This window comes from Mizuhopecten yessoensis, unplaced genomic scaffold (genome assembly GCF_002113885.1).
Source record: "Mizuhopecten yessoensis strain PY_sf001 unplaced genomic scaffold, ASM211388v2 scaffold9359, whole genome shotgun sequence".
NCBI lineage: Eukaryota > Metazoa > Mollusca > Bivalvia > Pectinida > Pectinidae > Mizuhopecten > Mizuhopecten yessoensis.
Genome location: NW_018408008.1, coordinates 3,799 through 21,644, shown reverse-complemented (window position 1 = coordinate 21,644; position 17,846 = coordinate 3,799). Strand labels below are relative to the sequence as shown.

Below are 17,846 nucleotides of genomic sequence, written 5' to 3'. Positions count from 1 at the left end.
GTAGCTTTTCTCCGTACGGTCAAGTTTCTTCTCTAAGATCCATCGCGTTCTTCCGTCATCAGTTATAACAGGGATTGATAAATTTGTATAACGAAATATCTCCGTTCGTAAGTGTTGTTTAATCTAATATAGATTATAAACGATATTTTTGATGTCGTCAGCATATTCCAAATATTGTGTTTACCATGCCATAGATTGTAACGATCCTTGTTTGGATAGAGTTTATTGTGATAATTCTGTGTAATCATATTTTATACGGTTATCACCTCAATAACGTCTAGCATAAACATCTAATTGCTCATTCAATTAAAGCATTCTTGAAACCTGAAATAAAAACAACTAACACGCTTACGAGTGTCACATATAAGAGAGAATAACGGATATGCGCTTTCAAACTTAATGATTAAAATTACAGAATGACAAGAGATAGTTGGTTGATAATTTTGCAACATCACTGTCAACGTCCGGAACACGAATTGGAATATCAGTTAAGTCTGAAAAAGTCAGGGAAAAAAGCTTACCAGTTGAAGTTGACAGACCCAGTGACCATATGTGGGCTTCCACCAAAGCAAACACGCGTGATCATAAGTTGGAATAATGTGTTTCATACGTGTTGTAAACATACTGTTGTGGTAAAGTAATAAAGGTTTGCTTTAAAAATTGAAATATCGGTGGAAATGTGTCACTTGATATTGCGACTGTAGTATAGTTACATGCTGGTTTAGGTATTGCAGAGCCCAAGGTATAATACAATTAGATTCCTCTCATTATTGATGTTAGTAGCGCATATGAAATAAGGGGGTGGATAGACTGGAATTAAAGAGAAACGTAAAACGTATGTATTTTCACAGGAAGTTGTCTACCTCAAACAGCTATCTCGACTATTTGGGGGGGGGGGGGGGGGGTTGAAAGTGATCGTCGGAAGCCCAATTTTAATCAGCGTCACTCTTCTATATCTTTTCTGTCCATACAATCAAAGTCACAATCAGGGAATTTATATCCCGTCTGTATACAGCATGTCATTTAAGTTTTCTTTAGGTTTCAGTTCAATGTTCTACATGTAGCTAGGTGGATTGAGGAACAACTCGCTTCTCAGGGTTCATTGTGTTTTATTTAATTTTAAAGAAATTTTCAGTTACAAATGCAAGCAGATCACAATGAATTATCCATAATTTCAGGATAATGAAATAGTACAATGCTATAAAAATGAAATATTATGACGAACATATATTAGTTACATATTTAGAATAGAGTATCGGTATGATTCAATACAATACGCACGCATAAAATACTAAATATTGAATATTACAAAAGTCTTCATCAGTAGCCGTAATACTGTAAAGTATAAAGTAATAAGTGAACAAACACACAGGGTCTTACAGTAAAAACTCTACAGCATACCTGAGATGGAAACAGTCAATCCCGAGTAGATTCATATACTTAACAGTGAAGCTTGCCTGGTCCTTGTGCGAGTAATGTACATATGAACTCCGAATCTATCTATATCGCATTATACTCGATTTGCTACTTACTGCTACTGACCAATGATATCCTTTCGCCACCGACTCAATCAATAGCGTACCCCGCGGCCTCGCTAGGTGTACACTAGTTTGACAAGCATATTCAACTTACACTTACCAGAACGTATACATAATATTAAAAGTATAGTCAACTTATTCGAATAGCACAATAGTCAAAGTATAGTAAGCTTATGGAAATCAGTGTAAATATGGCCAGCCCTCATACACATATATCACTTCTTTAGACATTTCTTATTTTGAGGCAGACCTAGCACGGAGTCAGAGACGGACACTGAGAGTAGTAAAATCACGGAACATCTCAAACATGTTTTTGTCATTTCATCTCTATTAAGGTTTCCTGTCCCTCTGCTTGTGACAAAACACTAGATAACGATCTTTTAGTTTTCCTTGCTTCCAGTTACATTCCCTGGTTTTCATTACATGTACAACTGATAAATTTATCTTGGCTTATCTCACCTTACTGTTGCTTTTTTTTCAGAATTATTTCTTTGTTAATTACGATTTGTACCGAACACAAAGACTCGGTGCATGCTAGAGTTGATCGCAGTAGTATAGAAATCCGAAAATTCACTACCCTGAATTGATCCTTAAAATAGTCTTCTAAGAATAGCATTAAATGATCCCCCCCTCCCTCCCTCCCTCCCCAATATTTAAATATGTTGGTTGTGTTTCACGGAGAAATTCCATGAAAGCTGTCAATTAAACACGAAGTCGAAAATAGAAGAAAACTGAATAAATTTCTACTTTCTTCTGTTGTTATTTTATAGGAGAATAAACAACCAATCACAGTTGGCACCAAAATACAGACTTGTATGGCTAATAGTGTAGCTCATATAATGATACAAGTCGCTTCGTCGCCATCATGTTACTGTTACGAAGGAACATTCAAACGTTACTTTGCCACAAAGGGATGCTAATAAGCGACCTTATGTCCAACCACCACTATACAAAAATGCAAAGAAACGAAGAGACGAAAATGTGTGGAACAAATACCGTCAGCTTAACGTTATTATAAAAAGATACCGGGTAAGCGTTAAACATTTCTTTCGTAATATGGAAATATCGTGTCCTAGGAAGTTTGTTGATGGTAATTTTAATCCACAAATGTATATGAGATCCCTGTCGCTCTGGTAAAATTCAAACTTCTTTGAACTGATTTTTTGGCTCGGAGAATTTCTTTTAACTCAATCGGCGTCGGAAAGAAAACCCAGACATGGCGGGTAAGATCCTTAACGGAGATATTGAAATATCAATTACAACGGTTACATACCTGTCGCATTGAGCCACGAAAAAGACTATAACGACTGTGGTTACCGATTACATAATTTATAATCTGTGTCTCCGTATGATGTTACCTGTTCGCTTACCTGTAGTCACGTGTGTTTACACACTCTGACATACCCTATACGCTACGCTCCATATCAAATTATTTTGGAAATTACCCTTTTATTTGCTTGTCTAGGTCTCTGTCTCCATGTCCGTGCTAGGTCTACCCAAAAATGAGAAAGGTCTAGTAGGCCACACCTACTCAAAGTTACCTTGTTGAGGTCAAAAACATTTTCTCGTACTCTGGTTTATGCCTTCATACTCCAGATTGAATACTCTAAGTAATTTCCAAATAGTTTAATACTGTACATTTTCCATTATACTATACTCTTCCATTACACCGGTTCAAATGAATACACTTCACCCAATATGAGATAACTGTGTATTCTAAACAATCCCAGTCATACATGTTTGTATCATGGATCTAACTCTTCTGTATCTTAATTCATATATCATTCTCGTGAAATCACCTCAAGTGTTTACGGCTTTAGATTCGATTATTAACTCAGTTATAATGGTACAAATAAGTGCAATAACTTAGTGGTAACTTTTCTTAACAGCATACACCGCATATCATTGGCAGATAAAAGGCGATCGAAATTCAAAATTCCAATTTCTGACAAAAGAGCAATGAAATGGTAAGAGGAAAACTGGTTGTTCATTTGAAACACATTCGATAATTCCTGATAAATACACTTTTTTCAGGTTGATATCACATTATATTCACAAGCACAAAATACAATAACTGTATATCATTTTATTTTCAAGAAATGTTATTTACAAATGCAAGTAATCCACCATAATTAATACATAATTCCACTATAATGAAACAGTACAATCATTTCAAAATGAAATATAATGACAAACATGGATTAATAACATCTGCAGAAAAGAATATCGGTATGATTCAATACAATACAATACAATACGCATGCACTAATTAAATTTTGAACATAAAAATATATTTATTAGTCGCTAAATTACCGTTCTAAATTCCTTATACGACCTGTTATTAATGTTGTGAAGGTCTACACGAAACCATCGTTCGCACACTTCACACAAATTTGCATTCGCATGTGTCTGGATTGTTCTATCAATGTTGTTTGTGGGTTTCGTTGTCTTTGTTCCATAAAACTACCATTGTAAGTATTAAGAAACCATTCTCATAATAATTTAATTTCATTTAGTTTTAGGTGATTGTGATATCGTTGCTAAATAATATGCAGGTTGTATTATCATATCAGAGACTGAGATAACTGCCTTTAATTATAAGTACATACGATTTTACTTTTGGACACGAAAAGTGTTTGTTTGGAATCAAAACGTGAGTAAATCACAAGTAACTGTTTGGCGGGAAAATTACAAAACTATATTATGTAATAATAATTGAAATTACACTACTTAAAGGAGGATGTGGTAGTTTTTTCTTTAAAATGGAGTGAATATGACATTGTAACGACATATTGCACTAAAATAACGTAATGTTCCATGGATTCTTCCGTATATACTTCACAAGCTATTGTTACAAAGTAACATAAATATCAGTTTCCCACTTGGTTCCCATTTAAAGAAAAGTGTTATGCTTGTTAACAAGAGCACGGTATCAACTGAAAATGTCATCCTGGTCCGTAAACCCGTGTTTGCCAGGCTTGTATAGAAAAGTCTTTTTTTAATGTTAGTTGTTCGTAAATAATCATAATTCACCGGCTTTTCATGAATCCATTGTTGTCTTACTTCCTGGTATTTGCTTTATAGAAATAGCTAAACGTAGTACGCGTGCATTTATAATTCTATGTGAAAACAGGTCAAAACAAAAACGACTTTTCAGATATGTCATGCTGTGCACTACCAGAGGCAGATCCGGCTGAGGGGAATCCGCCTACGAGGTTAACCCGCAAACCTTGTTTACCTGTCTATCAATACATATGATACTGTACCTCACAATATCAACATGTACCAAATACAGCAGGGAACTCATATTGTAAAATTTCTACCTAAAAAGTAAATGGTTACGCATATTCTACTCTGTTTAAAATACACTAGATAACTTTGATTGAGATTATCCATCTACAATGCCAATATTCAGACTTAACTACCCTGCATAAAATACAACTAATTGAGGGAGTTTATGGTTTAGAGTATCATAAGGCAATTTTGAAACCAATTGTGTAAAAATGGAAGATGTGTCCGCCTGAGAGCACATGTGTGTGGACAAATAGAGGGAATTGAGGTTAATGTTTAAAACCAATCCCACTTTAGTGGAGTAACCATAACAGAAACTCAGTGAGGGACAAATGTTGCTTAGTGACATAGCCAATATTTCGAAATAGTTGTAATGTTATATAAATAAAATGGGAATATTTTCCTTCAATAAGGCCTAATTAGAGACGTTTGCAAAGGTGGTTATGGTGATCAGGTGGCGTAGTGAAGGCGACCGTGGTTTGGTTTCCTGATCGTACGTGTAAAGGTATGGATTCACCTACCCGACCACCGAAAACATTTCTCACCCTAAACCACACTTGAGTCCAAATAATGTTGACAACGAGGGGACCATTACATTACCCCGCTTAGCAATGCTTTGTTATATGTATAAAATATCGATACCCCGTATGTCTACATATATTATTTAAAAAAAAACATTTATAAAGCTGCATCTTAGACTTATGTTATTTCTTTTACACTTTATAAGTCCACTTAAATGAGCTATATTTGGATAATAATTATATTTAAAACACAAATTTCCGATGTTTTGTATAACGTTGTCATTTTTAATCTGATCATTACGCGTAAACGATAGCAAACGACCTCTTAACTCGTTATAATATCTGTCAATAAGTAAATTGTATTGTTTACTTAGTATTTATATTTGTTAATACATTCGATATGAATCTTGGAAATTGAAATAGTTGAGTTGGCAGTGAAATCATCCCGAAAACGTCGCGATAAAAACAACTAAGCAAATAAAACGAAAATCTATGTATACATATGTACAGCATATAGAGAGGGATGTTTAGACATATCAGGTAGGGTGTGGGGAACACACTTTGCAATGTAGAGAGGGAGGTAACACTTGCCATGAAGGTTGATGGGTTCACACTTTACAATGTAGAGACTGCGGTCAGACATACGAGGTAGGGTGAGGGGTTCACATATAATGTAGAGAGGGAGGTCAATCTTACTTGGTAGGCTGATGGGTTCACACTTAAAAATGTAGAGAGGGATGTTCAGACTTATCAAGAAGGATAAGGGGTTCACATTTTCCAAGGTAGAGGGTGAGTTTCAGACTTACCAGGTAGGGTGAGGGGTTCACATTTTACAAGGTAGAGAGGGATGTTCAGACTTACCAGGTAGGGTGAGGGATCCACAGGTAGCAATGTAGAGAGGGATGTTCAGACTTACCAGATAGTTGAAGGGTTAACACTTTACAGGGTAGAGAGGGATGTTCAGACTTATCAAGAAGGGTGAGGGGTTCACACTTTCCAAGGGAGAGGGTGAGTTTCAGACTTACCAGGTAGAAGAAGGGTTCACACTTTACAAGGTAGAGAGGGATGTTCAGACTTATCAAGAAGGACGAGGGGTTCACACTTTCCAAGGTAGAGGGTGAGTTTCAGACTTACCGGGTAGGGTGAGGGGATCACACTTTACAAGGCAGAGAGGAATGTGCAGACTCACCAGGTAGGGTGAGGGATCCACAGGTAGCAATATAGAGAGGGATGGTCATACTTAACAGGTAGGTAAATGGTTCACACTTTACAAGGTAGAGAGGGATGTTCAGACTTACAAGGTATGTTGAATGGTTCATACTTTACAAGGTGGAGAGGGAGGTCAGACTTACCAGGTAGGGTGAGGGTTTCACACTTTAAAATGTAGATAGTCATTTAGCAATGATGAATTGATTGTGCATGAATAGAGGAAGTGTCCCCCTGAGGACACAGGGGTTGGGCTGAAAAGGGGAAATTGAGGTGAATGTTAAAAATCATCCCCACTTCAGCGGGGTATAGCAAATAATGGATGTGTGTTGCTGAGAGACAAACAACAAATTATTTTGAAATAATTGCAGTGTCATACATGTAATGAGACTATTTCCCCTAAAAATAGAGTATTGTGCATTCGTGTCCATGTCATAATGAATTGATTAAACGAGTTCAATTATTGATAAGACACAAGCCTATAGGCTTATATTAAGCTTATATCTTACGTGATAAAAGAGTATTACCATATATCAGCCAGAATAAGATGGTTATACAAATATTTATCATGTAGCAGTACCACATATTTTTGACCGTCTTACAGTCATTGCAATACTGTGTAGTATGCATTGGAGAATTGGAAAAAGTGGAAAAAAATACCAGTCAAGACTTAGATACATATACGATGTACCATATTCTTACTCGAGCCTCAAATCAACCATATCAAACATACGTGTTCGTTTTATCGCACAACGGCCAGATCGATACTGTTGTGCGGACTTTGTGCGGGTGGTTTGCGCACGATGTATTCAAGATGTGCGCACGGTAATGTTGGTGCGTTGTGCTATCACACACCTGTACTTATCTCTTTCTCGTTTAACCAGCGCAAGAAAATGTCGAGTATGGGCTGGTGCCTGGTTCGTACACAGCAAACCCATGTTTAATATCAGACTTAAATGTCGGGAAACAATCCTGTGTAGAACGCCTTCTTTTGTTAATGTTACTTCAGTCATATTCAGTTTACCGACTTGTCACGAATATACTATTATGTTACATGGATTATACAGAAATTGCTGACAGTAAAGCGGGCATATTAATAGAACCTTAGTGAGAACAGGTTTTTAAAAGAAAAAATATTCATCAGTGTTACACTAGTAATAATATACCTATATACCACCAGAGGGAGCTCTGATCGACGAATATCCGCCCATGTCTCCCGCTTCATGTGCAGTATCAGTAATGGAGTTCTGACTGTACGGGTAGAGTCTTCACAGTTCCTCTGACATGCATTTCATATATAAGAGACACCAGTGATTGTACATGCTTTTGTTTACAAAGTTAGCATGATATTATGACGTTCTGCGTGTAGAAAATACTTCCCAGAATTCACGGTTGGAACTGCAGGTATGTTGTTATATCTATATTTACTTTGTTAAGCACTTAGATAATGCTACTAACCAAACTTATTGTTAAATCCAAAAACAGCAAATAACCATTCCACGTGAATGTTTTCCAGTCGGAAACTGATCGGCTATTTTCCGTCAAACTGTTTGATTAATACAAGGAACAGTCATGTCAATTTCAAACTATCTTTTCTATTGACATTCACTGTCTGGCAGAATTGATGTAGCCGCAGAAATGACACTCATTCCAGCATCAATAACTATTCCGTTACTTTGCATGTTTCAACTGCATTTTGAACCAAATGAGACATCAAAGAAGAACAAAGTTTTATATTAAACCGCATGAAAATAATATGTACCTGTCACTCGGTAAAAGTAGTAAGAAGAACACACATGTCGCATACAATATTACTTTTATACCTATGGTAATCGATTTCTCTAGTCAGTAGAGAGTAGCGCCTTTGGAATACAAATCATGTTTCCATCATAATTGTCACCGGGTCGGATGGTGCAGTAAATAGCGCTGCAATCTTCAACTTTCCGGCGTTCTACTTATTGGTCGTACCTGGAAAGGTATAGTTTCCTACCTTACCACGTTAATGTGTTAATGTTACGGAATATGATTAACATAGTTCACCGACATTTCATCAGTTGTTGACTTACTTCCTGGTATGTGTTTAACATAAATATAGATAAAAAGTATGTGTGTATATATATATGGAACTTGTATGAAACAGGTTTTCAAAATAAGCTCAATTTATCACAGATTGTAGAGTATCCGTCTACTGGGTCATTGTGTTGACCAAACTAACCGGGGTAAAGGATATAAAAGAAAACTCAGATCGTAGAGTATCTGTCTACTGGGTTATTGTGTAGATCACAATAGCCGGTGTACAAAATACACACACGGGCTCAAATTGTAAAGTGTCCGTCTACAAAATCATCGTGTGGATCACAATAACAGGTGTACAAAATAAACACAGGGGCTAGAATTGAAAAGTGTCCGTCTACAAAATCATCGTGTGGATCGCAATAAACGGTGTATAAAATAAACACAGGGGCTCAAATTGTAGATTATCCGTCAACAAGGTCAACGTGTAGATCATAATAACTGGTGTATAAAATACACACAGGGCAAACATTATAGAGTATCCGTCTACAAAGTCATCGTGTGGACAACAATAGCCGGTGTATAAAATACACACAGGCATCCAATTGTAGAGTATCCGTCTTCAAAGTCATCGTGCAGATTACAATAAACGGTGTATAAAATAAACAGATTGTAGAGAACAGTCTACGAAGTCGCCGTGTGGATCACAACAACCGGTGTATACAATACACGCAGGGGGTCAGATTGTAGAGTATCCGTCAACAATGTCAACGTGTAGACCACACTAACCAGTGTACAAATACACGCAGGGGCTCAAATTGTAGAGTATCCGTCTGCTAGCTCATCGTGTTGACCAAACTAACCGGTGTAAGGGATACGAAAATAAACTCATATTGAAGATTATCCGTCAAATGGGTCATCGTGTAGATCACAATAACCGGTGTATACAATGCACAAAGGGGCTCAGCTTGTAGAGTATCCGACTACAAGGTCATCGCGAAGACCACAATAACCGGTGTATAAAATGCACAAAGGGGCTCAGATTGTAGAGTATCCGACTACAAGGTCATCGCGAAGACCACAATAACCGGTGTATACAATGCACAAAGGGGCTCAGCTTGTAGAGTATCCGACTACAAGGTCATCGCGAAGACCACAATAACCGGTGTATAAAATGCACAAAGGGGCTCAGATTGTAGAGTATCCGACTACAAGGTCATCGCGAAGACCACAATAACCGGTGTATACAATACACACAGGGCAAACATTATAGAGTATCCGTCTACAAAGTCATCGTGTGGACAACAATAACCGGTGTATGTAATACACACAGGGGCTAAGATTGTAGAGTATCCATTTTTTCAATCAATTCATCAATTCAGAGTGTGGATCACAATACACCATGTGTACTAATTATATGCAATAGGGGCTCAGAGTGTAGAGGTTCCGTCTACCAGGTCAACGTTAAGGTCTCAACTACCTCATTATAAAATGATCAGGGAACTCTTCTTGTAGAGAATTCGTCTGCAGGTCACCGTGAAGACCACAGTAAAAGGGTTATCATTGTTGAATATTCTTCTACAAGGTCAACATACAGGTCTATGTTACCCATGTAACATTATGAAGCTCAGCGTGCAGATAAATATTTCAAGATATCAAGGTCTAAATTTAGAAATTTGCTTTTAAAATCACGATTTATTTTTTATGGCAATACGGGTCGTTTTTTATGCGGCTTGCATGTCCTTCTTACTCTACTACCTGTATCATATAGTGTCCATCTATAACAAGGGGTCGCTGAAACGTGTGCCGTCGGTTTGGCCATTGACTATATCGATGCGCATTGCGTTAAAAGGGCAATCGTCTGTTCTGACTCTTTATCGTTCCTTTAAAGTCTGTAGTGACAAGTTAAAACACTTGTAAACAACACTTCGCTACCCGCATATCTCGTATCTCAAAAGAGTGAAAAAAATGTTTTGCTATGGATTCCGAGCCACATTAAAAACGGCTAAAATGCATTAATCTCCGAGCAGACCAATATCAAACTGTCATATACAGATTGTAAACCCTTTATACGATCGGCCACTAAAAGTGTAAAGCAGCAGCAAGGGTGGTCTCTCGAGATCAGCAACTACGGTTTTAAAGTGCATTAGAAATTTAAACCGTGTCTGCCCTGGCGGAGTGACCGCAGCGAGGAAGTTACTCGCTCTCAGCTCTGTGCCGGTTGCACTTATCTCACACAATCTTATCTACTCAATAGAGGCCATCCACATACAAATACACATGGAAGATCAAAGGACTCGGACGTGGACCCAGCTTTCATAGGGTCAGCTTTGATTGAAAGGATAACGTATATTGTGACGGTTTACTTCATAATGTGATCATAACTTTCTAGCTTTAACACTTCCTGGATATATCAACAAGTAATCCAATTATCAAAAGTCAACCCTTCAAAAACGCATAGGAATGTGTACATTCATTCTAAAATGTGTCTTATATATGTAAAATAATAGCAATACGTACTAGTCCATTTTTCGGATGTTTGATGGTAAAACGTAAAGCTCCATTCGTTTTAAGTTAAAAAATGAAAAAAAAAACGTAAAATAGTTGATTGCTTATAAGTTTAACCATATTATAATCCCATTTAAACACGGTTTATCCTTCCTGTATATATTGTAAAAAAGCATGGATTCTGATGAGTCCTTAAATGACTTTCCCCAAAAATATGCACCTTTTAAAAGACAAGCAGCGTTCCACAATGATGCCATCAGTAACACAACCACAATCCTCGAATTCTGCGGTAGGTACCTTACATATACGTATTGCAAATATATAAACATATCAGTAAAAGGAATAAATTATGCACAGATACGCCACATTCCACAATAGTTTCCGTCCGTCCTTTATACGCCGTAAAATATGGCCACGAGTCAGATTTCCTGAAAGGTTGACTGTGACAATACACCTGATTCTATCTAAAGTGTTAAGTTATATACATATTCTATTTGTAAAGGGTAGACACGGATCAAGATGTTTCTTATCAGTAATGCTATCCGTAATGCAATCAGAATCCCGAATCCTTCGGTGCGTATCTTTCATATATGTATTACAAATAAACAAACCCAAAAGGTATAAACTATACACAGACACGCAACATTTCGCAATCTATTCGCGGCCTCAATATGCCGAAAAATATGGTCACGCGTCAATTATAATTCAAGGATAACAGTGGTCATACATCTGATATTTCAGCCATTCAATCTAGTCCCTTTAATCCAAAGTGTTTAAAAAGGGCAGTCACGGATCAAAACATTTAACAATGAATGATCGAATATTAATGAATGCCATTGGTAATACAGATTTACAAATACTTTATGTAAGCAAGGTAAAAAGGGACTGGAACATAATATGTGTAGGGCAATAGTCGATTTTCAATATTAACGAAGTTAATGTACATTACATATCGAGCAGAAAGGAAATACTGATTACATATATATAAATGTTAGAGTTCAATATTCTCTATGTAGCTTCATGTAGGTGGATAGAGAAACAACAACTCGCTTCTCCAGGTTGTAAATGATGAAATTTACTGAAATTAGTCATATCATCAGCTTAGTTTTGTTTTTACTCCGTCATAGCAAAAAAAATAAAAAATTCCGAGGTAAATGTACACAAAGACACGTGTCGTGTTTCATAGCTTGTATATCCTTTATTATGTTAGTGTGCTTTCAAGATAACATAGAATGATCCTCAAACAATCAGGTATTACTTACGAATGCTTTTCGTCAGAGCTGGCGACGACATTAATACGGTAGCAATAAGGCGACGATACTCTATCTGAATTGCATATTTTAAGATCACCCTTTCAAGATTGATCTATCAGTGCGATCAAGTAGGGAAGACGTTTTCCTCGTTTCATACAGTATGCTGTAAGAGGCAACTTATGTAGGAACCTCTGGTATAATTGGGGATTTAATTAAATGTCCTCTACTTCATCCAGCACAGTTTTCCACTCAGTCACATAGGATACCAGTTGGTGTAATTACCCCAAATGCTGAATGCTACGTAGGGAATAGCAACATCAATATACCATTGCATGGATTTGTGTATGTCCTATTGAAGCTACCTCTATATTGATTCGCGAAAGGTACACAGCAGATAAAGTCTACCACGTGATCAATTGTGTTTCAAGATTAATGATAAAAATGACAGAATGACAAGAGGTAGTTGGTTGATAATTTTGCAACATCACTGTCAACGTCCGAATCACGAAATGGAATGACAGTTACATCTGAAAATGTCAGGCGAAAAGCTTACCAGTTAAAGTTGACAGACCTAGAGACCATGTGTGTGCTAATACGAAGCAAACACGCGTGATCATTAGTTTGAATAAATCAATTCATACGTGTTGCAAACTTATTATTGTGGAAAGTAATAAAGGTTTGTTTTCAAACATGAAAGATCGGCAGAAATGTGTCACTTGATATTGCGACTGTAGTATAGTAACATGCTGGTTTAGTTCTTGCAGAGCCCAAGAAAATAATATTCATCTCATTGTTTGCGATTGCTCACTGGTTAACAGTTATTAACAGTTGTGACATGTAAAAGAACCTTCCAATATTATATTTTGAAACTTAATTGTACAATGAGTTCAGAGGTGTATATTTCCAAGGAACAAGTTCACCATTTTCTTTTTAAATTAAATTTCCTTGTGTTGCTCATAAAACATATTTCGAGTCGAAAAATTGATGTTAGTATCTCAGATGTAATGCAAAAGGGGGCTGGAGAGCCTGGATCCAGACATATACTTTATATTTGTCAATAGATTCGATATGAATCTAGGAAACTGAAATAGTTGAGTTGGCAGTGAAATCCTACCGAAAAAGTCGCGATAAAAACAACGCAGCAAACAAAACAAAAATATATGTATACATATGTACAGCATATCAAACGTGTATTTTGCCTAGGAGTAAGGTCGATCTTTATTTAAATTAAGATGTCCTGTATTGTTAATAAAACATATTTAGTCAAAAAAGAGATGTTCAAAAAATGGCAAAAAGTGGTAAAACTTGGCTCTGAACATGTCTTTAAAACAGTTTATACATTTCCACAGAAATAATTATTTTACCTCAAAAAGACTAGTTCGACAATGGGATAAAAGAGATAGTGGTGGAAGGTGGTCGTAATAGCCCTCTCAATGCACGCCTGTTTTCAATATATGTCCTCGTCATTTGATAAAAGCCATACTAGACTATTTCAGTTTCTATATACAACATGTACAAACGAAGTTTTCTGTAGCTTACAGCCTAATTTTCTATAGATCACTCCCTCGTATAACTTGCCTTCTCGCCGTACTTACGATTGTATGTTGATTTCTGTACTAAGTCAATTTAAATGTTTTGTCATGTCAATGCATCATTGCTTGTTTATTCTAGAGCATATAAATGCCCGTCTTATTGCCTTAGCGACAATGTTTACATCGTTATGCTTGATGACATATTGGAGGAGATTCCTACAGCTATGTTTGGGAATAAAAAAATGCCGTATTTTTATAATAGCGAATCATAATTCAGTAAGACCCTCATTTGTTAATAATACGTATGCTGTATATGTTTGTAAGGGATGATTAAGCTGTCAGGATTCCGTATTGTATTACGTGTTTATATTAGTTTTGTATCACATTGAATAGAAGAACGTTTATTATTTAAGAACTATTGAAAACTGGTTTTAAAAGTCGATTTAAACATTATATCATATGCATGCACCATTGCTTGTTGAGACTAGCGCATTTAAATGTCTGTGGTATAGCCATAGTGACAGTGATTACACCGCTGTTTTAAGTGACATGTTGGAGTAGATATATACAGCTTTTTTTGGTGAAAACCGATGCAGTGTTATGATTGTAGTGAAGACATAGGTCGGTGTGCAGACCTTATTTACCTGTTTATAAAAGGTACCATTGACTAAAAGTATTACCTAGTCAACATATAGAATACAGCTACCTGCGTATAGTGACATTACGGAGCCCTGAGTGTGAAGAAATGTGTCTACCCGGTCACTGTCTAATCTTCAGGTATGCTCTTTTACAAGTAATACAATATATGGTTGGTTTTTGGTGTTTTTTTGCAATCTATCCTTTTTGATTTTGAAGTCATTTCATAAGGGGACTGCTCACTTATCTTTTAATCACAAAGCTTGAACACGTTGTTAAGTCAGACCAATACTAGCAATAGTAAAACGGCCATATCCTGTCCGCACCCAATTAAATTATTCAGTTCTAATAATCACAAGTCAATGGCGGTAATTATATTTGATCATGATCATTTAAATTGTTACCTAATTGCAATTATACATCAAATTGAAAAAAAGGACACGGCAATAATGAGACATGGAAATGTATTGTGGGTATCTTGATCATCCTTTTTTCTGATACCTAGAATAGAACTGTTAACCCTGTTCAATACCAGTTATATATAATATATATAATTTAGTTCCGGTCATATCATTAAAAAGCAATACTGCACTGCAGGGCATTTGTGTTACTACGATCTGTTATACTATGACACCGGTAAGCGCATACACATACACTGTCATTTACCACCTCCCCGTGTACTACACCGCGAGTTCCATGTAACCCACCACATAAGTATATACTCTATATTCCATGGTTTCTACACTGGATCACACCACGGTACTATGTATGTGTCATGTACACGATTATTATGTATAATTATGTCACCTGTTTATAATGCGTTAATAATACCTACATCTTCTTTAGCAGTTCTCCTCTAAATTTGGGAATTCATAAATATAGGAGTCTTACGCACCTGTCCCTCTGTTCCAACAGTACTTTAAACAATTTTGATTTCCAAATTCTTGGCTCCAATCAACATCACTGATGAGTCCTAGAAGGACAAACCAGCTGTATAATTGTAGTGTGCAGTATAATTCATGTTTGGCATTCTCTATCCATCCCATTCTTAGCAGTCAGCTGTGTGTGTGTTACGTTCACCTTTCCAAATACATACACAGCTTTAATGATAATACCATGTATTGAGAAACCAAAGGTGCGAGCAATAAAGTCTAGTTAAAATACTCTTTTCTGGTATTCAAAGGCACATACTCAGTTATTAAGTTCTAAAGCTCTGTTAGTATGTAATTCCTTGTACTTGATTTAAAATTCGTACATTAATAACGCATACGGTTTTCTGATTATACATATTCACTGTAACACAGACAAAAACAAAACGGGCGACAAAATATTGATTCCGGATGATATTAAAGATTTGTGTCAATCTCCAGGCAAATTCATTGTACTGTTATTGTAACGTTATGACGTTAATAGATCCAAAATACAAAGTGAGCTAAATAAGAAACATGTATGGTTGTTTCTATTGTTTGTGGACTGAAATTCGTTCAATTGTGCGTTTCCCGATTAATTCATATAGCACCAATTGCAAAGTTGGGCATTTTGAACAGTAAATCAAATGTCCCTTTTGAAATGTTGCCATCATTTCTTTTAATAGTTTCAAATATGCACAGATTACTCATCTAAGTTTTCCTTTTTTACAACCAGTGTAGTGTTCATTATTGGCCTTTTTATTTCTGTTTTGCCTGTTCTCATACAGTCACAACATGCAGTATACATTTGTACTTAATTTGATCCTTAATCCGTTATTGTAAAAGTAATTAACCTCTTGTTATTTTAAGAAACCTAGTCAATTAAGCATATGCTATACTAACCTACCTACGTTAGGAATCACTGTTTTAATAAATTAACTGCCATATCTTTTGTGGTGTTTTGGGTTTTTGAGAAACAAAACCCACACATCATATACTCTCTATATAAAATCTATCTGCATCTGTGCCAAGTTTTACTTCAATTTTCTTTAATGATCACGGCAAAGTCTATGTATGTTGCCTAGTATTCAGCAAGATATCCATACTAAAAGAAGTTGTATCTTTTATCTTACAGGACATTTAGCCGCAGCGATCTTAGGTTAAACAATGGCGACGGGAGGTGCATCACGATCTAAGAAGGTAGGATTACATCAGTTACATATTTGCATTTAATTGTCTCCTGAAGACAAATCATAGTCATGATCTGAGTATGCTTAGGTAAATGGTTTGACTTTCAGGGAGAATGTAATTATCGTTTCCTTTGTGTCCCTTCTTAATATTTACTTTCAACCTAATTTTTGAATTTTGGTTTGAAATCAAAGATGATAACAAACTATTCAATATTGTCACGAATCCCCCTGTTTCTCCTATAACTTCAATGATTTAGAGTTATAAAACATAGATCACATATACGGTTACGGGGGAAATGCTACACACGCTCTAACATATATAAATTGTATATAAAGTCACAAGGAACAAATATAATAGAACGGTTACGGTATTTTAGAAGAAAAAGAGTGAAATTGAACTACTGTAAACTGTTTGCTTGTACAAGGAAAATGTAAACCTATTTCTATTTGAAGCCACCTATTCATAGTAAAAATTCCATCATGTTATGATGTATGTCTTCGTTCCTTAGAAACAAATATTACTCTACGAAACCCCAAAGTCTAATATCTTTGACTCCCTCTTAATATGTATCTCCTTCCTCTACGTACACTGGGCGTAAAACGGACTCTTTTGCATCCTACAGCACATATTTTTTTCTATAATATTATTAAATCGCACTAAGCGTGACATTTTCTAGAAAGTGACAGCTGTTCTCTTTGGCATAAAACCAAATGGTTCCTCACTGATGAAGGACAAAACAATATTAATACCCTAGCTTTAAATACCCATTGGTACGACGAACACTAAATGTTAATTCGAAACGTTATTTAAAACTTTACTCGTGAACTAAAGGATGACATTTGCCGTTTTGTATATCATAGAGCATATTTTGACTACTTCATTTAAGAACCGATAAACAAACATTATTTTAGGTATTTGAAGGTTGCACATATAATGTGTGTTGACTTCGTCCCATTCATTGTTCACTTTGTAAACTAATGAACAATACTTATTAAGATAAGCAGTAGATTTAAGTCACAACGTTTCACATAATGTAGACTTTAAGAAACCTTGCTCTAGGGGACCCAATGATAATTGTGTTTTTATACTAAATACAATAAAGGTTTATGTAACATTACATACATTGGATGCGAGTGGTAACAACATTTACTTTTCGAAGAATTTGCAACAGAGGACCACATATTTTTGACAGTTTTACAGTTATTGCAATACTGTGTAACATGCATTGGAGAATTAGAAGAAAAAAAAA

General features: G+C 36.0%; 1 long non-coding RNA gene across 2 annotated transcripts in view; it reads left to right on the top strand.

Moving 5' to 3' along the window:
• Positions 1 to 16,644, top strand: part of LOC110457874 — an 82,560-nt gene extending 65,916 nt beyond the window's left edge. For both annotated transcript variants that reach the window (XR_002463729.1, XR_002463728.1), the window contains exon 4: positions 16,542 to 16,644. This is a non-coding gene — a long non-coding RNA (uncharacterized LOC110457874). The remainder of the gene's footprint in view (positions 1 to 16,541) is intronic.
• Positions 16,645 to 17,846: the final 1,202 nt, after the last annotated feature.